Source organism: Pan paniscus, chromosome 16 (assembly GCF_029289425.2).
Source record: "Pan paniscus chromosome 16, NHGRI_mPanPan1-v2.0_pri, whole genome shotgun sequence".
Lineage (NCBI taxonomy): Eukaryota > Metazoa > Chordata > Mammalia > Primates > Hominidae > Pan > Pan paniscus.
In genome coordinates this window covers 38,335,357-38,361,250 of record NC_073265.2, presented here as the reverse complement: position 1 = coordinate 38,361,250, position 25,894 = coordinate 38,335,357, and the positions used below count along the sequence as shown (strand labels likewise).

At 37.9% G+C, this 25,894-nt stretch overlaps 1 long non-coding RNA gene across 1 annotated transcript; it reads left to right on the top strand.

The window, feature by feature from the left end:
- The first annotated feature begins 1,580 nt into the window (after positions 1–1,580).
- LOC129393982 (uncharacterized) lies at positions 1,581–25,643 on the top strand. The gene is made up of 2 exons (XR_008621108.2): positions 1,581–2,516; positions 15,179–25,643. It is a non-coding gene; the product is annotated as an uncharacterized LOC129393982 (long non-coding RNA).
- The last annotated feature ends 251 nt before the right edge of the window (positions 25,644–25,894 follow it).

Here is a 25,894-nt window from a genome sequence, read left to right as displayed (position 1 = left end):
TAGCCAGCATGATGGTACGAGTCATAGTCCCAGCTTCTCCAGAGCTGTTGTGGGAGGATCACCTGAGCCCACGGAGGTTGAGGCTGTAGTGAGCCATGATCATGCCACTATAGTCCAGCCTGGGTGACAGACGTTGTCTCAAGTTTTGGGACTAAATATAGATGATAAACTAATGTACTAATTGGGTAAGGTAAGATTGGTTGTTAAAACTTAAGTCACTGTCATTATTACCATCTTTACCACCAACAGGTAAAGAAAGGAATTCAAACATGCTAGAGTACTAAAAGGGTTATATCCTTTCTCTAACCGCTTAATCTGTTGGGACAGGTATTTATTGTGCCTACCATGTGCTAGGGACCATTCTAAAGTTGAAGAATACCATATGGAATAAATTATCCTTGTGCTCAAAGAGCTTAGCTGTATGGGGAGAGGCAGATACACAAGTTGATTTTAGAGAAAAATTCTATCAATAAAAGTTTATTTCACACTTAAATGAGGAAAGAAGCTGGACATGCAGATCTAGAGGAAGAGCAGTTCAGGCAGAGGTTAAGTGCATATTCGTAGAGATGGGTATCTCAGATTCAAACGAGGCAGGGTATGATGTTAAGACTTTAGAAGTGGGCGGGGACCAGATTATGTGTAGTCTTAGAGGTAATTAGCTGAGATTTTACTCTGAATACACTGGGAAGACTGGAAATTTAAAAGATGATACTGGCTATTATGTGGAAAAATTACTGTATGGGGCAAAAGTGTGGGCCGAGAGACAGTAGGAGTCCATTGCAGAAGTCTGGATGAAAGATGATGGAGATTTTTGGACTAGGACAGGAGAAGCGGGTAAGATCAGGATAAGGCTGACAAGGATTTGCTTATGAGTTGAAATTGGGGGTTATGAAGGAGAGAAACATCAAGGATGGCTCTTGGATTTGTTACTGAGTAACTGGTAGACAGTGGTATGATTAAATGAAATGAGAAGACTAAGAAAGTATTTTTTGGTAAAAGAAACAGTGGACAAGGAGCTTGGAAATAAATGAGAGTGGTGTCACAGAAACAGGCATTTCAAACAGTAAGTATTAACTGAATGCTGCTGAGAGGTTAAATAAGGGCAGAGAAGGGCCCTAGGATTTAGCAAGATGCAAGTCTTTGGTAATGTTAATAAGCATTTTCAGTGGAATGATGAAGATGTTCCAGCTCTTCTATTTAACTATGAGTAATTTCATTTAAATAGTCATCCTTAATTTCTCACTATGAATTAAAGGTTTTTTGTTTGTTTTGTTTTGTTTTTTGAGACGAGTTTTGCTATTGTTGCCCAGTCTGGAGTGCAGCAGTGCGATCTTGGCTCACTGCAACCTCTGCCTCCCAGATTCAAACGATTCTCCTGCCTCAGCCTCCCGAGTAGCCGAGACTACAGCTGTGCACCACCACGCCCAGCTAATTTTTGTATTTTTAGTAGAGACGTGGTTTCTCCATGTTGACCAGGTTCTGCATATATGTATATAAATATATATGCATATATTTATAAGCATTTATATATAAGCACTGTATATTTATAAGCAGGTTCTGGCCAACATGGAGAAACCCCATCTCTACTAAAAATACAAAAATTACCTGGGCGTGGTGGTGCACAGCTGTAGTCTCGGCTACTCGGGAGGCTGAGGCAGGAGAATTGTTTGAATGCAGGAGGCAGAGGTTGCAGTGAGCCAAAATCGCGCTGCTGCACTCCAGACTGGGCAACAATAGCAAAACTCTGTCTCAAAAAACAAAACAAAACAAACCAAAAAACTTTATAGTGAGAAATTAAGGATGACTATTTAAATGAAATTACTCTCCTGACCTCGTGATCTGCCTGCCTCTGCCTCCGAAAGTGCTGGGACTATAGGCATGAGCCGCTGTGCCTGACCTAAAGGTTTTTTTTTAAGTCCTTTTTTTGGTGGTTGTGGTGGTAGTAAGAACACTAAACATGAGATTTTTAAGTGTACAATAGAGTATTGTTAACTACAGGCACAATGTTATGCAGCAGACCTCTAGAACTTTTTCATCTTGCATAACTGACTTTATACTAATTAATTAGCATCTCCCCATTTCCCCACCCCCCAGCCCCTGGTAACCATTTTATTCTTTGCTTCAGTGAGTTTGACTATTTTAGATACCTCACATAAATGATCATGCAGTATTTGTCCTTACCTGAAAGTTGATTCTTTTTTCCATCTTCTGAATGTTAAGTAGAATAACTTAGGAAATTTTGAAATAAAGCCAACTATAACTCCAGACATTAATAACAAACAGCTTTCTATAAAATGTCTCTTCCTAGAAAGTATTTTAAAACCAGTTTGTTTCCTTTCCAACACTGTGTGTGTGTGTGTATTTATATATATTTTATTATTATTATTTTTCAGATGGAGTCTCGCTCTTGTTGCCTAGGCTGAAGTGCAGTGGCACGATCTCGGCTCACTGCAGCCTCCGCCTCCCGGGTTCAAGCGATTCTCCTGCCTCAGCCTCCCAAGTGGCTGGAATTACAGGTGTGTGCCACCACGCCCAGCTAATTTTTTAATTTTTAGTAGAGACGGGGTTTTACCATGTTGGCCAGGCTTGTCTTGAACTCCTAGCCTCAGGTTATCTGCCTGGCTCAGCCTCCCAAAGTGCTGGGATTACAGGAGTGAGCCACTGTGCCTGGCCCAACACTGTATATTTATAAGCATTTAACTTTAAAGTTTTTCTTTGATGCCTATTAACTATAAAATTGTTGAAATCCATTGCTTTACCTAACATTTGTATGTCCCCACAAAAGCTGTCAATTTTTCCTTGTTGATGAAGAATGAATTTTTTATATGTAAACAAAGCCCTTTTGGTTTATCAATTTTTGAGATATCTCAGAATATCATTATAGCTAGATGTTAATATAAAAATCATGAATTATAGAAAAGTTTGGGTTTGTCTAGAAGAAACAAACCAGTTCAAATATAAACAACATTGAAAGATTGTATTTTGAGTAATCTCAAATTCACAGTGGAATAACAATACATCTAAAATTACCATGTTTTATTAGGTTGGTGCAAAAGTAATTGCAGGTTTTACTATTGAAGGTAATGGAAAAAACTGCAGTTACTTTTGTGCCAACCTAATATCTGAAAGTACATACTTGGCTTTACATATTTGAATGCTTATGAAGCAAGAATAATTAAATTTGCAGGCAATCATATCTCAGAAGTAATGGCTATTTCTCCTCAATAGAAAATCAGGAAACGGTTGAGTGAGATTGTGCTTCTGTGGAAAAAATAATGAATTCTAGCAATAGGTTGCTATCTTTTTTTTTTTTTTTTTTTTGTAAGAGTCTTACTCCGTCACCCAGGCTGGAGTGCAGTGACACAATCTCGGCTCACTGCAACCTCCGCCTCCTGGATTCAAGCAAGTCTCCTGTCTCAGCCTCCCAAGTAGCTAGGATTATAGGCATCTGCCATCACACCCGGCTAATTTTTGTATTTTTAGTAGAGATGGGGTTTCACCATGTTGGTCAGGCTGGTCTCGAACTCCTGACCTCAGGTGATCCACCCGCCTCGGCCTCCCAAAGTGCTGGGATTACAGTCGTGAGCCACTGTGCCCAAGGTTGCTATCTTAATAGATGCCACTTTCAGCTTCCCAGGAAAGAGGAGTGTGGTAGAGTAGAAAGACCTAGGAAACAGGCGACCTGCATTATATGGTTGACTAAGAATTGAGATCTTGCCACTTAATCTCTCTGGGCTTCATTTTTTTTTCTTGAGTGATTCTTTTTAACCTCAGGTATATAGAACAGAGAAAATCATTATCCTTGTCACCTGGCATAATAGCATGTCTTTTCAGTTTACTTTCCATGTATTTAGTTATGTGTATATTTTGAAAAAATAATATACATATGCCTATTTTTAACTTTTTTTTGAGAAGGAGTCTCGCTGTCACGCAGGCTGGAGTGCAGTGGCACAATCTTGGCTCACTGCAACCTCCGCCTCCTGGGTTCAAGTGATTCTTCTACCTCAGCCTCCTGAGTAGCTGGGATTGCAGGCATCGGCCACCACACTAGGCTAATTTTTGCATTTTTAGTAGAGACGGGGTTTCACCCTGTTGGCCAGGTTGGTCTCGAACTCCTGACCTCAGGTGATCCGCCTGCCTCGGCCTCCCAAAGTGCTGGGATTACAGGCGTGAGCCACTGCGCCTGGCCTTTAATTTTTATAAATGACAAACTTTATTGATAAATAATACTAGTACATATTTATGGGGCATATGTAATATTTTTTACATGCATAGGATGTGTAAGGATCAAGTCTGGCTATGTAGGGTATCCTTCACCTTGAGAATTTATCATTTCTATGTGTTGGGAACATTTTCAGTCCTATCTTCTAGCTATTTTAAAATATACAATACATAGTCACACTACTCTGCTATCGAACATTAGAATTTATTCCTTCTAACTGTGTATGTATACCCATTAACCAACCTTTCTTCAACCACCCCACATACACACCTTTCTCAGCCTCTGGTATCTATCATTCTAATCTATCTCCATTACACCAACTTTTTTAGCCCTCACATGTGAGTAAGAACATGTGATATTTGTCTTTCTGTGCCTGGCTTATTTCACTTAACATAATGACCTCTGGTTCCATCCATGTTGTGGCAAATTGACAAGGATTTCATTATTTTCTATGGCTGAATAGTATTCGTGTGTGTGTGTACACACCACATTTTCTTTATTCGTTCATCTGTTGATAGACACGGGTTCTTTTCATATCTTTGCTGTTGTGAATCATTCTACAATAAACACAGGGTGCAAGTATCCCTTTGATATACTGATTTTTTTCCTTTTGATAAATATTCAGTAGTGGGATTGCTGGATCATATGATAGTTCTCTTTTTAGTTCTTTGAGAAATCACCATACTGTTTTCCATAATGGCTGTACTGACTCACATTCCTATCAACAGTGTATGAGTTCCTTTTTCTCCATCCTTCCCAGCATCTGTTATTTTTGTCTTTTTGATAATAACCATTTTAACTGGTGTAAGAAGATATGTCATTGTGGTTTTGATTTACATTTCTTTGATGTTTAGTGATGTTGCGCATTATTTCATGTACCTGTTGGCCATTTGAAAGTCTTTTAAGAAATGTCTATTCATATCCTTTGACTACTTTTTAATGGGATTTTTTTTTTTTGTACTGTTTAGTTGAGTTCCTTATATATTCTGGATATTAGTCCCTTGTTGGATGAATAGTTTGCATGTATTTTCTCCCATTCAACAAGTTGTCTTTTCACTCTGTTGATTGTTTCCTTGTCATGCAGAAGCTTCCTAGTTTAATATAATCCCATTTGTGTATTTTTGTTTTTGTTGCCTGTGCTTTCAAAGCCTTAACCATAAAATCTTTGCCTATGCCAATCCCCTGAAGCATTTCCCCTATGTTTTCCTCTAGTACTTTTATAATTGCATGTGGTATGTTTTAAGTCTTTAATCCATGTTGAGTAGATATTTGTGTATGGTGAGAGATAGAGGTCCAGTGTCATTCTTCTGCGTATGGATATCCAATTTTCCTGGCACCACTTGTTTAACAGAGTATTCTTTTCCCAACATGTGGATTTATTTCTGAGTTCCCTATTTTGTTTTGTTGGTCATTGTGTCTGTTTTTTACCAATGCCATGCTGCTTTGGTTGCTATAGCCTTGTAATATTTTTGAGGTCAGGTAGTATAATGCCTCTAGCTTTGGTGGTTTTTGTTTTTGCTCAGGATTGCTTTGGCTATTTGAGCTCTTTTTGGTTTCAAGTGAATGTTAGGATTGTTTTTTCTATTTCTGTGAAAATGACAGTGGCATTTTGATAAGGACTGCGTTGAATCTATAGGTGCTTTGTGTAGTATGGTCATTTTAACAATATTCTTTAATCCATAAGAATGGATGTCTTTCAATAAGTTCTTTCAATTTCTTTCATCAGTGTTTTGTAGTTTTCCTTGAAAAGGTCTTTCGCCTAGTTGGTTAAATTTATCCGTATGTATTTTATTTTATTTTATTTTTATACCTATTGTAAATAGGATTGCTTGGTTGATTTCTTTTTCAGAGAATTTGTTAGTGGTGTATAGAAACACTAGTGATTTTTAAAGTTCATTTTTTATCTTGCAACTTTACTAAATTCGTTTATCAGTTCTAAGAGTTTTCTGGTGGAGTCTTAAGTTTTTCTATGTATAATATGCTGTCTGCAAACAAGGACAAGTTGACTTCCTCTCTTTGAGTTTGGATATCTTTTATTTTTTTCTCTTGCCTAACAGCTGTGGTAAAACTTCTAGTACTATGTTGAATGACAGTGGTGAAAGTAGGCATGCTTATCGTGTTCCAGTTTTTAAATAAAAAACTTTCCATTTTTCCCCATTTAGTATGATGTAAGCTGTGGGTTTGTCATATATGGTCTATTATGTTGAGTTACTTTCCTTCTGTACCCAATTTCTTCATAACTTTTGTCATAAAGGGATGTGAAATATTATCAAATGCTTTTTCTGTGTCTTTTGAGGTGATCGTATGGTTTTGTCCTTCATTCTGTTGATGTGATGTTTCACTCTTATGAATCTGCATATGTTATACCATCCTTTCATCCATGGGATAAACCCCATTTGCTAATCGTGTATTATCTTTTGGATGTGCTGTTGGATTTGGTTTGCTAGTATTTTCTTGAGGATTTTTGTGTCTGTGTTTATCAGGGATATTGGCCTGTAGTTTTCTTGTTTTGTTGTATCCTCTTCTGGTTGTAATATCAGGATGATGCTGGCCTCATAGAATGAGTTAAAAAGAATACCCTCCTCAGCCAGGCGTGGTGGCTCACGCTTGTAATCCCAACATTTTGGAAGGCCGAGGCGGGTGGATCACCTGAGGTTAGGAGTTTGAGACCAGCCTGGCCAACATGGTGAAACCCCATCTCTACTAAAAATTCAAATTAGCTGGGTGTGGCAGCATGTGCCAGTAATCCTAGCCACATGAGAGGCTGAGGCAGGAGGATTGCTTGAACCCAGGAGGCGGAGGCTGCAGTGAGCTGAGATCACACCATTTCACTCCAGCCTTGGTGACAGAGTAAGACTCCAGCTAAAAAAAAAAAAATATATGTATATATACACACACACATATATACACACACACATATATAGACACACACACATACACACACATATATATACTCACACACACGCATATATATATATATATATATATATATATATATATATATATATATATATAATCATGCCACTGTACTCCAGCCTGGGCAACAGAGCGAGATTTGGTCTCAAAAATAAATAAATAATAAATAAATAAGAATACCCTCCTAAAGTTTTTGGAATAGTTTGAAAAAAATTGGTGTTAGTTCTTTTTTTGGAAATTTGGTAGAATTCAGCAACGAAGCCATTCAGTCATGGGCTTTTTTTTTTTTGTTGGGAGACTTTTTATTACTGATTTATTACTCATTATCAGTCTATTCAGGTTTTCTATTTTTTCCTGATTCGATCTTGGTAGATTGTGTATGTCCAGGAATTTATCCATTTCCTCTATGTTTCCCAGTTTGTTCATGATAATCTCTGACAATCTTTTGCGTTTTTGTGGGTATCAGTTGTAATGTCTTCATTTTCTTTTCTAATTTTGTTTGAGTCTTCTGTCTTCCTTTTTTTTTTCTTGATTAGTCTAGCTAATAGTGTATTGATTTTATATTTTCAAAAAGTAAAATTTTTGTTTTATTGATTCTGTATATTTTTATGCTCTATTTTGTTTAGTTCTGTAATCTTTATTATTTCTCTCCTATTAACTTTTGGGTTTGCTTGTTCTTGCTTTTATAGTTCTTTGAGGTACATCATTGGATTGTTTATTGAAATCTTTCTTCTTTGATGTACACATTTATTGCTACAAAATTTCCTCTTGGCAGTGCTTTTGCTATATCCCATAGGTTTTGGTATGTTGTGTTCGATTTTCATCTGTTTCAAGAGCTTTTTAAATTTTTCTCCTTAATTTCTTTCTTGACCCAGTGGTCATTGAGGAGCATGTTGTTTAATTTTTATATATCTGTACAATTTTTAAAATTCATTTTGTTATTGATACCTGGTTTTATTTCACTGTGGTCTGAGAAAATACTTGATATGATTTCTATTTTTAAAAAATTGTGAAGACTTGCTTTGGGTCCTAGCGTGTGGTCTATCCTGAAAAATGTTCCATGTGCTGATGAGAGTGTATTCTAGAGCTGTTGGATGAATTGTTCTGTGTATGTCTGTTATGTCCATTTGGTCTATAGTGCACTTTAAATCCAATGTTTCTTTGTTAATTTTCTGTCTATATGATCTGGGTAATGCTGAGAGTGATGTGTTGATGTCTTCAACTGTTATTATATTAGAGTCTATCTCATCTCTCCTTTTAGATCTAATAATATTTGCTTTATATATGTGAGTGCTTAGGTGTTGGCTACATATATGTTTAGAATTGTCCTATCCTATTGCTGAATTGATCCCTTTGTCATTACATAATGACCTTCTTTGTCTCTTTTTACTATTTTTGACTTAAAGTCTTTTTTATCTGATATAAATAAATATAGCTACTTCTGCTTGCTTTTTTAACCCATTTGCATGGGTGGATATTTTTCTATCCTTTGACTTTTAGACTATATGTGCTTTTATAGATGAGATTAGTTTTTTGTAGGCAGCATATAATTAGGTCATGGTTTTTTTTAAAAAAAAAAAAATCCATTCAGCCGTCTATATCTTTTAAGTGCAACATTTAATCTGTTCAAATTCAATGTTATTAATGTGTAAGAACTTATTCTTGTCATTTTATTGATTTCTGGTCATTTTATATATCCTTTGTACCTTTCTTCTACTCTTCTTGTTTGTCATTGTGGTTTGGTTGTTTTCTTTATTGGTAACTTTTGAGTCCTTGCTGTTCCTTATTTGTGTGTTTACCAGTTGATTTTATACATTTATGTGTTTCATGATAGTAGATAATATCCTTTCACTTCTAAGTGTAGGACCCTTCAGAGCACATCTTGTAGGACCAATCTAGTGGTGATGGATTCCCTCAGCTTTTGCTTGTCTGGGTAAGACTTTATTTTTCCTTCATTTATGAAGGATAACTTTGCTGGGTATAGTATCCTTGGCTGATGGTTTTTTTTTTTTCTTCCAGCACTTACATATCATCCAGTTTTCTCCCGGCCTGTAAGGTTACTGCTGAGAATCTACTGTTAGTCTGATGGAGATTCCCTCATAAGTGACCAGATGCTTTCTCTTGCTGCTTTTAGAATTATCTCATTGTTTTTCACTTTGACAGTTTGACTATAATGTATGGAGATTTTTTGAATTGTATCTGTTTGGGGATCTCTAAGCTTTCTGAATCTGTATGTGTAAATCTCTTGCTAGATGGGAAGTTTTTAGCTATTATCTTGTGAAATAGGTTTTGTATCCCTTTGGTTGACTCTTCACATCCTGGGACACTGAAATTTTGAATATTTGGTTGCTTTGTGGAGTCCCACGTGTCGTGTATGCTTTGTTCATTCTTTTTTATTCCTTAAAAAAATAAATTGGGTTATTTCAAAAGACTTGTCTTCAAGTTCTGAAATTCTTTCTTCTGCTTGTTCTAGTCTATTATGGAAGCTTTTAATTGTATTTTTTATTTCATTCAATGAATTCTGCAATAATTTTTGTTTAGTTCTTTTTTATGATACCTATCTCTTGGCTAAATTTCTCATTCATATCCTGAATTGTTTTTCTTATTCTTTATATTGTTTATCTGTGTCCCTCTGTATCTCACTGATACTTTTAATATCATCATTTTGAATTCTCTTTCTGGGATTTCATAAATTTCTTTTTCACTGGGATCTGTTGTTGGGTAATTATTACATTCCTTTGCAGGTGTCATATCTCTTTGCTTTTTCGTGTTTCTGTGTCCTTACATTGATACCTGTGCATCTGGTATAATAGTCACTTCTTCCTCTTAGAGGAGGACTTTTTCCTGATGATATATCTATAATGTTTGTTGGGTAGGACACTTTGGCTTTGATTATGGGTGTGAGCAGTAGTATAGGGTCTGTATGATTTATTTGGCTATAAACAGCATCTGTGGTGTATGTATGTGATTTCCTCAGTGGCTTAGGGTTTGGTTGTTAGTGGAGGCTCTGGTGAAATTTTACTGGGAACAGAGACACCAGGTAGACTACTCCACTGGCCCCAGTGGTGGCCATGGAAGGCTGGACATGCCTGTCCTTGGGCCCCAGGACAGCATGCACTGGCACTTGTGTTAGTTGCTTCAGGTGGGTCATTTCTTGGGCCTTCCGCCACCTTGCTTGGGTGCTAGCAGTGGCATTGGTGGCCCGGTGTGTGTGCAGGTTGTTGAGCTCCTGGGCAGTGGGTGGTACATGAACAATGGCAGTGGTAGTGACAGAACAACTCCCTGGCTCCCAAGTGGTTCACACTGGTGTTGGAGGTGGCTGCAACAGGTACTCAGGCCCTCAGGTGATGCATTCAGGTGGGTGCCAACTGTGGTGGTAGTGGCAGGTTGGGTGGTCCCATCCTTAGGACCCTGAGAAGAGTGCTCAGGTGCCAGTGATGATGGATGAGGCAGGGTGATCCCAGGCCCCAGATGACATTCTCAGGCACTGGCTAGAGGGTGGAGCTGGGCTGGGCAGACCTGTCCTCAGGTCCCTCAGTTGTACATGTGGGCATTGGCTATTTTTGGCAGAGGCAGAGTGATCCCCAGGCCCCTGTGGGGATGGCAGGGTTGCTTTCAGTGGTAGCCAGCAGAAAGCAGGTGGCTGGGTAGCACATGATTTGGCCTCAGAGTATGGCTGTGGATAGGATAGCCTGTCCTCATGGCACTCATAAATATGCCACAGCACTGCTTCTGGGGACAACAGGATTATTGGCATTGGCTCCCACTTCAGCCCTGGCAGCAGTAGCCAGCAGTGGCAGTGGCTGTAGGCAGGGCATGTCAGTGGGACTCCAGGAATGTGGAGATGCAGAGACTGTTGGGCCCCATGGCAGGAGGCAGTCTGGTGGAGACTGAGCTCTCAGTATCCTGCCATGTTGTAGCTACTTAGGACTCATAGGGATGCATGGGACCTAGCATGAGTTTCCTCTTTGGAGCAAGGGTGTTGTGTGGTATGGTCTCCAGGCAGTTCCCTATGTTAGTCTCAGGGCCTGTAAAGGTAAGGGACTCTTCCTTTGTCTAGGACTGTGGGAGTCCTCCATAGGAATGTGGACCACGGGTGGTCTCTCCGTCTCTCACTTACCCTTTCTCCACATTGAGCAGCCTCTTTAGGCTACCAGCCAATCCTAGCTGAGCAGGCTGCCTTGATTCCCTCTCCTTCTTTACCTTAGGTGTTTCCTGTTACTTCTCTGTTGAATTCTAGTTTTCTTTCTTAGATTATCCATTCAAAGTGTGATTATCTACTTGCTATTTTGGTTCTTCTTTGTGGAGGAGACAAGTATCAAATGCCTCTACTCAGTCCTTTTGAACCCGTCCTTTTAACACTCTCAGTACCTTTTTAAACTATGCTTTTATCCATGTTATTTTTAAATCTGGTTTATTACTTCTGACTGTTGTTTTGTCACTTATATCTCATATGCATGCCGCAATTTACATATTTATCCTGTGATAGACATCTATGGAGGTTCCTTCCAGATCCTTACTACATAAATAATTCTGTGATGAACACTTTATCCTTATCTCCTTATGTACCTGTGCAAAACTTATTCTGGCATGTGTATCTGGAAATACTGGGTCTTAGGGCATAGTACTTAATTTCACCAAGTACTGCCAGATAACTCATCAAAATGGCTGTATCATTTATGTTCCCACCAGTAGTGCATGAGGGTTCCAGTTTTCTTTTATCCTTGACAGCCCTTGATAATATCTAACTTCGGTATCTTATTGTTATTTTAAATGTACATTTTTATTACTAATGAGCTTGTACATCTCTTCATACATTTATTAGCCATTTAGTTGTCCCCTTCTATGGACTGTCTACTCTTCACAATCTGTTATTGGCTTATTTTTACTGATCTATGTCAGGTCATTTGTGTTTTCTAGATATTAAACTCTTATCTGTCTTATTTTAGATTTGCAACTATTCTCCGAAGCATTGTCTCTTATGTCCTTATTGAACATAAAACTTTCATTCTAATGATAAGTCTATCCTTTTTCCTCCTCATCATCCATGCTTTTTAAGAACTCATTTAAGAAATCTTTTCCAATACAGAAGTGTTGTTTTATAGTTTCCCTTTTATATTTAAATCTTTATTTGGAGTTTATTATGGTATATGATTTGAGGTAAGCATCAAGCTTTTCATTTCTTTGTAATGAAGCACATTTTCTCAATTTCATCTACTAAATTATTATTCCCCACTGATTTGTGATGCTACCTTTTTAAACTACCACTTCTACAAAGGCAAGGGGTATATTTCTGGGTTCTGTAGTCTAGTTCTATTTGTTTCCTCACCAGTGCCACGTTGTGTTTTTATTACTGAGCTGAGTGATGTCTTCATTACAGGAGAATCTCTCCACCCAATTTTCTGCTCATTTTGGAATTTATTTTAGTATTCATGTATCTTTATCTTTATTTTTCTGTATCAATTTTGCCATCAGTTTGTCAAGTTTCTTTAAGGTACTGTGGAGTTTTAATTGGAATTACATTAAATTCAGAGATAGATTTGTTTCCTTTTATGTGACTTTTATGTGACTCTTGTTTTTAGTTTTTTTCACTATAAAGATTTTGAGCATTCTTTGTTATATTAATTTCAAAATCTTTATAGCTTATGATCTGTTATTTTCTAAAATATTTTCTAGTTGGTTATTATTGAAATAGAAGAATGATATTGATAATTTGCATACTGGTTTTTATGTTTACCAACCTTGCTGAACCTTATTTATCAACAGTTGGTCTTTGATTCACGTGTGTATGTGTGTGTTTGAGACGGAGTCTCACTCTGTCGCCCGGGCTGGAGTGCAGTGGTGTGATCTTGGCTCACTGCAACCTCCGCCCCCTGGGTTCAAGCGATTCTCCTGCATCAGCCTCCCAAGTAGCTTGGATTACAGGCACGTGCCACCATGCCCAGCTAATTTTTTGTATTTTTAGTAGAGAAGGGGTTTTACCGTGTTAGCCAGGATGTTCTCGATCTCCTGACCTCGTGATCCACCCACCTCAGCCTCCCAATCACCTGTGTTTTTAATGTGGATAATCATGTCAAAAATACACACACACATTTATTTGTAAGCATCTCAAGTTTCTCCATTAGGCGTGAAATTCGTTATCAGTTTTGAGGAGTTAGCATTCTTTAAATTACAAAAATTCTCTTCTGTTTTTTGTCTTCTAAAACTCTTTAAAAATCATAAATAGGTTTTATGAAAATAGGTTTTATGAGCTATATAAAATATTCCTCGACCTAATAAGATGAACATGTGTGTTCATATAGTGGGTTACATGATGTTAAATCATCCCAACATTCTAGGATAAACTCAGACTGATGATTATATCTTCCTTTTCAATACAATTTTGCATTTAATAGCCAACATTTTATTTAGAGGTTTGCCACCTATGATTTTAAGTAAAATTGGGCTATAATTTTCTCTTCTTGGACCGTCTTTCATTGGTTTAGTTATCAAGGTTATTTTACATCATAAAATGAATAGGCAGCTTTCACTCTTTCTGTTTATTATAACAGTATATAATATACATTATTATATTACATATAATATGTAGCATATTATACACATACATATATTATATGTATAATATATGTATATATGTATAATATATGTATACATATAATATGTATAATATATGTGTATATGTATAATATATATATACATATAATATGTATAATATGTTCTTGAAAGAACTCACTTGTAATGCTGTTTGGACTAAGACATTTCAGAGATAGTAAGATTTTTAAATTAATCTTGCAATTTCTTTAATGATTATTCATCCTTTCAAAAACTTATCTTGTGCTATTTTGGCATTTTATTTGTTTTCAGAAATATACCTGATTTATATCAGTCTTCAAATTTATCAGGATATAGTTTGTGATATTCTTTTTCTTTTTAATATCCATTATATTTATGATTATTCCCCTTTTTTGTTCTGTATTTGTTTATTATGTCTATCTTATTAGTCTTTCTAACTTTCCAGTTTGGGGCTCATCTTTATTATGTTTTTTGTTCTCTTACTGATTTTTGCCCTGATCTGTATGACTTCCTTTATTCTCATTTCTTTAAATATATATTCTGTGGCTCCTTTTCTAGCTTCTTGAATTGAATCATTTTTAAATTAAATTATAGTAAATTTGCTCAAAACTATATGAAAATCCTCTTTGGTATTTTCCTTATATAGATCTGCTGATAATAAATTCTTCTAGTACTTATTGGTCTGAAAATGTCTTTATTTCATCTTCATTTTTGAAGAATATTTTCACTGGGTATATAAATCTAAGTGTGCTATTATTTCCTTCCAGCACATCAAAATATTTTACTATCTTGTGGTTTTTATTGTTTCTTTTGAGGAGTCAACTGTCAATCTAATTGTTTTGCCTTTGAAAATTAACTGTCTTTTTATCTTTAGCTGCTTTGAAGATGTTCTCTTTGTCTTTGGTTTTCCACAATTTTACTGTGATGTACCTAGATGTGGACTTTTAAAAATGCATCCTCTTGGCATCCTTTGGGTCTCTTGAATCTACAGATTGATATCTCTCACGAGTTATAGCAGAATATCAGATATTGTCTCCTTGGGTATTGCTTCTGCCACATTTTCTCTCTTCTTTTTTTCTGAAACTCCAAATAAGCATATATTAGACCTTTTCATTGTATCCTATGTCTCTAACCTTAATTTTTTTTCGTTTTTTTTTTTTTTTTTTTGCCTTTATATGCTTTATTTTGGATTTTCATTTGCCTTTTTTTAATATTGTCACTTAGCTATGTGTAATCCATTATTAAATTTATATTGGTTTTGTATTGTCACTTAGCTGTGTGTAATCCATTATTAAGCCCATTGTAGTGAGTTGAATAATGTCACCCCAAAATTCATGTATACTAAGACCTCAGAATGTGACCTCATTTGGAAGCAGCATCTTTGCAGATGTAATTAAAGATCTTAAGATGAAAGCATCCTGGTTTTAGGATGGGCTCTAAATTCAATGATTGGTTTCTTTATAAGAGAAAGGAGAGGAAGATTTGGACACAGACACACAGAGAAGAGGTCAAAGTGAAGACAGAACCAGAGATTGGAGTTTTGCTGCCATAAGCCAAGAAACCAAGAGCCAAGAAACACCAGAAGGTAGGAGAAAGGCAAGGAAGAACTTCCCCTCTAAAGCCTTCAAAGAAAATATAACCCTGCCAGCACCTTGATTTCAGACTTCTGGCTCCAGAACTGTGAGAGAATAAATGTCTGTTATTTTAAGCTACCAGGTTTGTGGTAGTTTGTTCTGGCAGTCCTAGGAAACAAATATCCCTATCCATGAAGTTATTTTCCAACATTTACGGGAAATTCCTTTGAGCCAATTTGTCAGTCAGTCGTACATACCTTTGTTTTGTGTGTGTTTCTGTTTAAAAACAACTTATTTAATGTATATTATTGATTCATTAAGGTTGACCTCATGGCCAACAGCACTATAACTCATGCCTGAACATAGCTTACCTAACACACATATTTTCTCCATAAGATACAGCCTTCCTGCACTTAGGAACACTAGACAGCACTTCAGCACTATGTTTTGAGGGCCATTAAATAGCAAAGTCACCAACACAAAGCCCAAAAATGCAAAAACTGTGGCACTAAATAGGTTGCAAGAAGAACAGTTGTATATATTCTGAGAGCTGAAACTAGAAGACAGAGAATCAGTCCCAGCTCAGAATGTGCGCTTTGGGTTACTCACATTTTTCATTAGTCTTTGCAAATGTATGTTCATGAATGACTGTGAAAGCACCAGAAATATTGATTTTCTGGTTACAAATACATTTTAATGAGTAGGTGAATTCTCAAATATGAAATCTGCAAACAATGAGAGTCAAGTGTACAACTAATCCAGGTATGCATTAAACTTCCAGCTGGGAGCTGAAAGTCAGATTTTATATAATGTCAAATATGAAGCTATGGTACTATATGGAGTTTGAATACCATTCGTTGCAGAAAATGATGTAACATTTTCAACAAATTGACTTTCCATGGTTTCTCCCAGCTAGCTGCCTAAAGCCCCCACTTTAATGCGTCTTCTATATTGTGCTATCTGGTTTTTTGTTTGTTTTTGTTTTTTTGTTTCTTTTTTTTTTAAGACAGAGTTTTGCTCGTTGCCTAGGCTGGAGTGCAATGGCGTGATCTCAGCTCACCGCAACCTCCGCCTCCTGGATTCAAGTGATTCTCCTGCCTCAGCCTCCCGAATAGCTGGGATTACAGACATGCACCACCATGCCCGGCTAATTTTGTATTTATTTTTTTTTTTTAGTAGAGATGGGGTTTCTCCATGTTGGTCAGGCTGGTCTCGAACTCCCAACCTCAGATGATCCACCCGCCTTAGCCTCCCATAGTGCTGGGATTATAGGCGGGAGCCCCCGTGCCCAGCCTACATTGTGCTATCTTAACCCAAGTAAAAGGACACCTCCCTTCTTTCCTTACTTGTTTCTCACCTTTCCCTGATAGGCTATTCCCTTGCTCTGTTACACACTTTTCTTTAACAGAGTCTCAGCTCTCTCTCCTTGTCTCCAGTGACACAGGTTTGGGGTCTGCCATCACCACCACCATTATGCCTTATTTGCTTATAATGCAGCAAAAAAAAAGGGGTGACTGCTGAGCAGATAGCTTGGCTTAGATGAAATCTGGAACATTTGTTATAATAGTCAAAAGCTAAAACTAATCCAAACAATTCAATAATCTTACCATGAGTCTTCTATCCTGTTTTTTCTCCAGGTACTTGTCAATAATGTGTATTTTATACTTGTGCCAGGGACAGAATCCAGACAGTTTCCTCTTTCCTGTTACTTTGAATCAATATATTTAAGGGTTTGATTTTTTTACTTCTTATTCTTTTTTTTTTTTTTTTTTTCCTTTGAGACAAGGTCTCACTCTGTTGCCCAGGCTGGAGTGCAGTGGCATGATCATGGCTCACTGTGACCTCGGCCTCCCAGCCTCAAGAAATCCTCCCAACTCAGTTTCCCGAGTAGCTGAAACTATAGGTGCACACCACCACACCTGGCTAGTGTTTGTATTTTTTTTTTTTTTTTTTTTTTGTAGAGATGGGATCTCACTATGTTGCCCGGGCTGGTCTCAAACTCCTAGCCTCAAGCAATCCTCCCACCTCAGCCTTTCAAAGTGCTGAGATTATATGCTTGGGCCACCATGCCCAGTGCAAGGGTTTGGTTTTTTATAGTGCTTCTATTTGGGAAATCAGGCATAGAGGAATAGATTATAAGATGGTTTTGAAAAATACAAAGAAACCCAGATGAGACCTGCAGATTCACAGTGACAGAAGACATATTTTTGCAACTTCCTTTTGAATCTCCTTTGCAAAGAGTCCTGTCCTCATTTAGCCCAGACCATAAGAAAGGATATAACAGACACTGTCATGTTAGTTGAAAGCAGGAAATTTATATTGGCCAGTGACTTCTTCCTGTAAGCCTGAACAAAGTAAAGCTTCACGCTCCATAAACTCTTCTCATGCTACGAATATATATAGGTTCACTCACTGTCCATAGAGCAGTTAAAAATGATCGTTGTTTGGGCAGAGAAGCTACAAGTTTTTGGATTATTTTATTTTGTAGAGCAAAATATTTACTGAAGACACCTGCAGGGGAGGTTATAACAATCTCCATAACTTAGAGAGGACGCTGTCCATAAAATGGCATTTTGTCTTGTCTTCACCAAGACTCCTATTTTTGGAAGGTTTTTCCTTAATTTTTAGAATGCTTTTCTTAGTTTGAAGCTTTTGGGAGGTCTCTTAGTGACTTCATTCTCTGGTTTAGGTCACTTATGACTATAACCCCACATCAAGAGACTTCTTACCAAGATATTTTAATTTTTCACTAGTTAAATGTCCATTTTTGTGTAAGAGTCCAGACATTTAATTATGAGCAAGTTATTTGGCTTTTCTGTCATAATATCCAAGAGTCAGAGTGAGGGCACAGGACAAAAAGCAAAGTACTTAGAAATGTGCTTTCAGTCAATATAGGGATGGGGGTTCCATTACTACTATGATACAGCTACACCCCTAGAGTCATTATTCTGACTCAGTGAAGGAAAAGCACTAAGCAGAATTGGGTGTAGCAGCGTAGATACATCCAGATACTAAATGTGGCTAGAACCTCTGAGTCAGAAGTTTCTTCTGGATTGAGCTCCACTGGGTTACCTCATTTTAGTAAAAATGCTGTAGCTCAAACCCCCACATTTATGGAATAACCCTGGGAATACTTGGAGGTAATTCTTCATGGTATTACCCGTGAAGAGATCCTGGTTCTCTACATGAATTAGCCTGTAGGTGTCATAATGTGGTTTTTTTTGTTTTGTTTTTTGTTTTTTTGTTTTTGAGACAGAGTTTCACTCTTGTTGCCTAGGCTGGAGTGCAATAGCACGATTTTGGCTCACCACAACCTCCGCTTCCCGGGTTCAAGCGATTCTCCTTCCTCAGCCTCCCGAGTAGCTGGGATTACAGGCATGTGCCACCACGCCCGGCTAATTTTGTATTTTTAGTAGAGACGGGGTTTCTGCATGTTTATCAGGCTGGTCTCGAACTCCTGACCTCAGGTGATCCACCCACCTCAGCCTCCCAAAGTGCTGGGATTACAGGCGTGAGCCACTGAGCCCAGTGTGTCATAATGTTTTAATAGTTACATTTAATAAATATATGTATTTTTTATCTGTTTTATGATATATATTTATTTTTTATCTGTTATGTTTGTCTTTTATCTTGAAAGACAATCTCAGATGACATTTCTTACTCCTTCTCCTTAAATTATTTCTATAGTTTTGAGGCCTACTATTAATCTGGCAGTGTAATTTTTTTTTCTGTGTGCATTTTCATATGGCTTAGAAAATTACTCTGCAAATAATACATGATCATTGGTAAAAAACTCAAGGTACACAGGATACATCATGAAAAGCAAAAGAATCAGGCCAGGCGCGGTGGCTCACGCCTGTAAACCCAGCACTTTGGGAGGCTGAGGCAGATGGATCACCTGAGGTCGGGAGTTCGAGACCAACCTGAGCAACATGGAGAAACCCTGTCTCTGCTAAAAATACAAAATTAGCCAGGTGTGTATGCCTGTAATCCCAGCTACTCGGGAGGCTGAGGCAGGAGAATTGCTTGAACCCAGGAAGCGGAGGTTGCGGTGAGCCGAGATTGCGCCATCGAACTCCGGCCAGGGCAACAACAGTGAAACTCTGTCTCAAAAAACAAGAAAAAGTAAAAGAATCTTGACCTTAGAGATAATCATTATCAGTAGATTATTTCCTGTCCTTCCAGAAACTCTCTGTGCATATAAAAAAATACAATTTTTGCATAAGTGGGGTCCAACTAAATGTTCTGCCACTTGCTTTGTATCTAATGTGTATATTTTAAATTGATATAAAGAAGGCACAGCAAGACAGGGCCCATCATACAGTATGACATTTCACAACATTGTATTCTTTTATTCTTGACTACAACATAATGTGCCTTTAAAGTGACCTTTTGTTTTAGTATGTATGGAAGGAACACAAGAGTTTTACAATAAACAATATCTTACAATAATGACTCATTATTTGGAGGAAAAAAAACCTAGCAAATATCTTGGGAAAATGTCATCGTGCATCTGGTGGTCAGCAAACTTGGAGTGAGATTCCTGTCTAGTTCTGTGGCATTCCATATTCAGTCTCACAAAGAATGGGATTGTGAGAAAACTCATTTTACCAGTGGGATGTTTCACAAAAATTTTTTTGACCAAGATACTCCCACCATTCTCAAGACCTATAATCTAGTTATATTTGTAAATGGAAAGCTTAATGCTTATTATTTTTAGCAATGCAAATGTTTCCACTTTTGGCTTTTAGAAAAACAACTTCCACCAGTTAATTTTCAGGCCTACTGTGTGCCAAGCTATGATGAACGCTTTTGATATGTCATTTAATCTTCACTGCAACCTATGAGGTAAATACTGTTCTTTTCTGATTTCCTTTCTGTTAACAAAACAAAGGCACACAAAGGTTAAATAATGTGTTCAAGACCACATCACTAAGTGGAGAAGCTGAGCTTGAGACCAAGATTAGTGTAACTCCAGAGGCCGTATGCTAACCTCTGTGCTACCTAACTTCTCTTGTGCAGTATTTTGTCCCTTCTCTTCCCACCTATTGCCCTTGCACTGTTGGTGCACCCTACTCAGCACGTCTGCAGTGTTAGCTGAAACAGCATATTGCCTTTACCTTTTATTTGTTTCTTTTGAATCTCCCTTCTAGAAAGCCCTGTCCTCATTCAGCTCAGACCACCCTAGTACAAGAAGGGTCAGCAGACACTGCCTATTAAACTGAAAGCAGGGAGTTCACATCGGCCAGGTGGTCTCTTTCTGAAACTGGAACAAAGATAACCATCAAATGAATATCAACTCTGTATGCTACATATGCCTTTTTATAAAACACTGGCTTTTAGTATGACCTACATCCACAAAATAGTGGAAAATTAGTGTAACTCGGTAGTAGAATATGTTACAGAGAAATTCACTTTACCTGGTCATGAGTCTTCTCCTGGACTTCAGCAATCTGAATTTCAATTCTCTCTCTTAACTGTCATACTTCCGATTCTCCTTCCTATCTACCCAGTCTTTTCTCTCACAAACTTATGTTGTAAGCATGTTCTTTTTCTTCTGCATTTGCATCCTTGAAATACTGTTTCATAGATGCTCACAGGCATGTGCAAGTGGGGAAGGGTGAGTGAAAGTACATATAGTGGAGTGTCTTGGTGTGTATGTGTATGGATGAGCAAATGGTATATCTGTGTGCCCAATTCACTCTCTGATATATGCTCTGGCATATGTTCAATAAATATGATAAATAAGTGGAAATAAAGACACAAAATTCCTTTTCTATAACAGAAATGTGGTAGTAGAGCTAGGGAATTTCTCTAAGGCTCTCTCTGTCCCTCACTAGCTAACCTGTGCCCTAGTCAAGGCTTGCAACATCTCTTGTCTTGATCCTTACATAGAGCTTCCAGATTAGTCCCCTAAGCTTTCCTCTTTCAATTCATCCTAGTAGCCAATATCAGATTTGTCTCCCCAAAATTCTCTAATTGATAACCTACATATTATGAGCTGAATTATGTTGCTACCCCTACCCCCACCAAATTCATATGTTGAAGCCCTAACCCTTAATGGGAATGTATTTGGAGATAGGGTCTCTAAGAAGGTAATTAAGGTTAAATGAGGTAATAAGAGTGGGTTCCCAATAGTATCGGTGCCCTTGTAAGAAAAGAAAGACAGACCAGAGTTTTTTCTCTTTATGCCAGCACAGAGGAAAGGCCATGTGAGGACAAGCGAGAAGCCATTATCTATAAGCCAAGAAGAGAGCCTTCACCAGGGACTAAATTAGTTCATACCTTGATATGGAACTTCTAGCCTCCAGGACTGTGAAAAAATAAGTTTCTGTTGTTTAAAGCATCCAGTCTACGTTATTTTCTTGTGGCAACCCTACCAGACTAATATACTAGGGTAACTCCCTATTTTTCTGACTCTAGACTCCTTTACACCCCCTACCAAATCCAATCCTACCATAGTTGCCCATCATCTCCAACTTGGCATTCTCTGCAGTCAAGTATGGCTCTTCAGTGTTTCCTGAACACTACCTTTTGTTCATGGTGGCTCCTGCTTCAAAATAAGACCATGCCAATAGATTATTTCAACAGCCTCCCAGTTGGTCTCTGTGCCTTTCCCCTTCAGTTTATCTTCAGTCTACTCCTAGAACAGCTGCCAAGTGATTCTATTAAAGCATGTCCAAATATCTTACTCCCCTGTCCAAAACCTCCCACTGGATTCCCATCTCACTCAGAGTAGAAGATCATATTCTTAAAATGGCCCCCAAGGCCCTGCCCAAAAAGTTCTCCCATTGTCTTTCTGACCTGATCACCTACTACTTACTTTCTTGTTCATTTCGCCCCTGCCATATTCGTCTTCTTGCAGTTTCTCCAACCTGCCAGGCATATCCCTCCTCAGGCTGTTGCACTTGCTGTTTTCTGAGTCTGGAATACTATTTCCCCTGGACAGCCACATGACTGCTTCCTTCATTTCTTCAGCTGTTTGCTCATATATATCACCTTCTAAGAGACATGGTCCCTGACCAACCTATTTTAATTTGCACACACACATCCCACTTTCTGCTTTATTTTTCCATGGCCACCATCTGTCATACTATTTATTTTACTTTATTTTTTCTTATTTTCATGTCCTTAGAATGTAAGCTCTCTGAGGGTAGAGATTTTGTCAACTTTGTTCATTGCTATGTCTCCAGTGACTAGAACAGTGCCTGACTGTTCAAGAAAAACAAATTAAATGAATCCCAGGGCTTTTGCCTTCCTTTTCCTGTCTGATTTAATTTTTTCTGGTTTACTATCCCAAACCATAGTATCTGATCAGACATCAATTGTTCTGTTTAACATGTGCTTGTTTTTTTTTTTAATTTTCCCAGCCAAATTGTAACTTTCTTGAGGGCAAAGACAACATAGGATTAATTTTCTGCAATCCACAGCTCCTAGCAGAGTGCTGGGCATGTAGTCAACATTCATTAGATTCTTGATAATTAGATTCTATCTACAGTAAACTAGAGTCTTTCAAGGTGAGGCTGCCTATTGGATAACTATAAAAAATTTCCAAAGGGGCAGACAACTAGGCTAAAGGTATACTTCCTTCTTGAACACTCAAATTCTTTATTATAGAGATTTTCATAGCCCGGAAAAGCCAAGCAAAGGGTCCGTTGTTTATTGGGAGCTTAAGGAAATATGAAGGATGCACAAGAATCATCAATAATTTCTCAGGTGATGTCTTGGGCCAATACAAGTATGGTTATAACTTTTGTAATAGTCTGTCTCCTCAGTCACCAGCTAAATCTGCTGAGAAAAGGATGAAAAAGCCAGATCCAGCTGTCTATCTAAAGGCCGAGAGGCATACTTTAAGTTCTAGGGTGGAGTTCTAGAAGCTAATATATACTTACAGAAAAGGGCCAGAAAAAAATGTTAATGTAGCCACTTTGGAAAACAGTTTGGCAGTTTCTCAAAAAGTTAAACACAAAGTTGCTGTATGGCCCAGTGTTTCATACCTGAGTATCTACAAACAAGAGAAATGGAAACATATGTACATGCAGAAACTTGTACACAAATGTTCATAACAGTATTATTCATAATAGTCCCCAAATAGAAACAACCTAAATGTCCATCAATGGAGGAATGAATAGATAAAATGTAGTTTGTTCATATGTTAGAATACAGAGCGATAAAAGAAAATAAATTGATACATGCTACCTGGATGAACCTCAAAAACACTATGTTAAGTGAAATAAGCCAGACACAAATAACCACATGTATGAATCTATTACATAAAATGTTCAGAAAAGTAATAGAGACAGAAAGTAGATTAGTGGTTGCTTGGTGCTGTGGCTGAGGGGGAGGAGCATTAACTATAAATGAACATGAGGATTCTTACTGGGGTGAAGAGAATGTTATAAAACTGATTTATGATGATGGCTGTGCCACTTGGTAGAGTTATTAAAAACCATTGATTTGGCCAGGTACAGTGGCTCACACCTGTAATCCCAGCATTTTGGGAAGCCAAGGCGGGCGGATCACTTGAGGTCAAAAATTCGAGACCAGCCTGGCTAACATGGTGAAACCTTGTCTCTACTAAAAATACAAAAAAAAATTAGCCAAAGGTCATGGTGTGCACCTGTAATCCCAGCTGCTCAGGAGGCTGAGGCACAAGAATCGCTTGAACCCAGGAGGTGAAGGGTGCAGTGAGCTGAGATGACGCCACTGCACTCCAACCTGGGTGACAGAGCAAGATTCTGTCTCCAAAAAAAAAAAAAAAACCAACAACATTGATTTGTACACTTGAAATGAGTGAATTTTATGATAGAGCCTCATTCTGTTGCCCAGGCTGGAATGCAATGGAGTGATCATAGCTCACTGTATCCCTGATCTCCTGGGCTCAAGCGAGCCTCCCGCTTCAGCCTCCCCAGTAGCTATAGGTGTGTGTCTGGCTAATTTGAAAAAAACTTTTTTTTTCTGTAGACAGGAGTCTTGCTATATTGCCTAGGCTGGTTTCCAAACACCTGGGCTCAAGCAGTCCTCCCACCTTGGCCTCCCAAAGCACTGGAATTTCAGGTGTGAGTCATAACGCTTAGCCTAAAATAGTTTTTTTAAAAAGTTAATATTACCTTTTTTCTGCTTGTAAAAGGAATGCATACTCAGAAAGTACAGAAAAGCATAGAAAAGAAAATAATCAATACCTATCTAGAGATTAAAAATTAGCTCTTTCTTTCTGGTCTTTTTTAAAAAAATGTGTGTGTTTTACATAGTTGATACCATTCTCTGTGCAATTTTATATCCTGATTTTCTGACTATTATACGATAAGCGTTTACCTTCTTCATCAAAGCCTTTTGATAAATATCAATTGCTGAGTAATATTTCATCATGGGGATGTATTATTCATTCAACTACCGTCTATTGCTGGACATTTCAATTTTATAAATAACACAAGCTGAATATATTTGTACCAAAAAAATCACTAAGGCTAAACCAGATTTTTCAATCTAGTTTATTTCTGGTTCTCAGTCTATCTTACAAGTCTTGAATTTAGAAACATGACCTTGGTAATAGGGGCTTCCTTATCTTCAGTTGGTGAAGTGAGCCCTGCTGAAGTGCAGAGAATCACTCATGATTTCAAAATAGGGCAAGGGTTACAATAGAATGAAACTGATTGGCTGGGCCTGCTTGCTCTGGTGAGAAGGCCACGCCAGTGTCAGGGACTGGGATCTGCAACAGAAGGTGAGGACTCCAGTGCAGCAAAAGGTCAGGAACAAGGCCAAGAGCCCTAGAAAAGGTGGCCAAGGCAATAAAGCAGGCTCCAGGGTGTCAGTGGGTCACCTGTAGTCAAGAGTGGGCTGGAGTCTGGAAGCCAAAGGGTCTGAAGCAGAAAGAAGTCACCAGCTCTCCCAGCTCCTGGCAGAAACAAAGGTAGATGAAAACACAGCACCAGGAACCAGAAGTGAACCCAGCCCTAGGACAAAGACTGTTTGCTAAATGCTCTCTCACATTTTGACCCTAAGGAACTGTGTGTGTTGGTATATAGGAACTCTAGTTAACCTTCCTACCTATCCAGAGGTAGGACTGGAGTTAGAGGGTGTTAACCCATCAGTCTTGGTGTGAGAAACGTCATTTAAAATAAACAATTGTATAAAGGTAATGAGTGGGTACTGATTTCAAATGCTATGTGAAATAAAGGTATTCACTTTCTCATCACTCATAGAAATTGACCATGAATGCTGTAAAATTAACTATGGTGATGGCTGCAGAAACTCAGTGACTATACTAGACATCACTGAATTGTGCCCTTTAAATAGGTGAATTGTATTATATGTGAATTATATCTCAATAAAGCTATTTTTAATTTTTAAAAAGAAAAGAGAAACTGACCATGATTGGCTACTCTTTAATATCTAGAGGATGGGGCCTATGAACTTCTCCCCATGTTCAAAATCTCTACCCCATCTGCCTCCCAGTGAACATAAGGTTTCAACAGTGAGAACTGATTGCTCCGTATCATTCTATTGCTTCATCTAACCGTCAAGTTACCCTGAGATACCCAACTCCCAGGGTTAAGAAAGAGAAATGGTGGTTAAGAAAACATGCTACTTGTCCCTGGAGGGTTTAGTG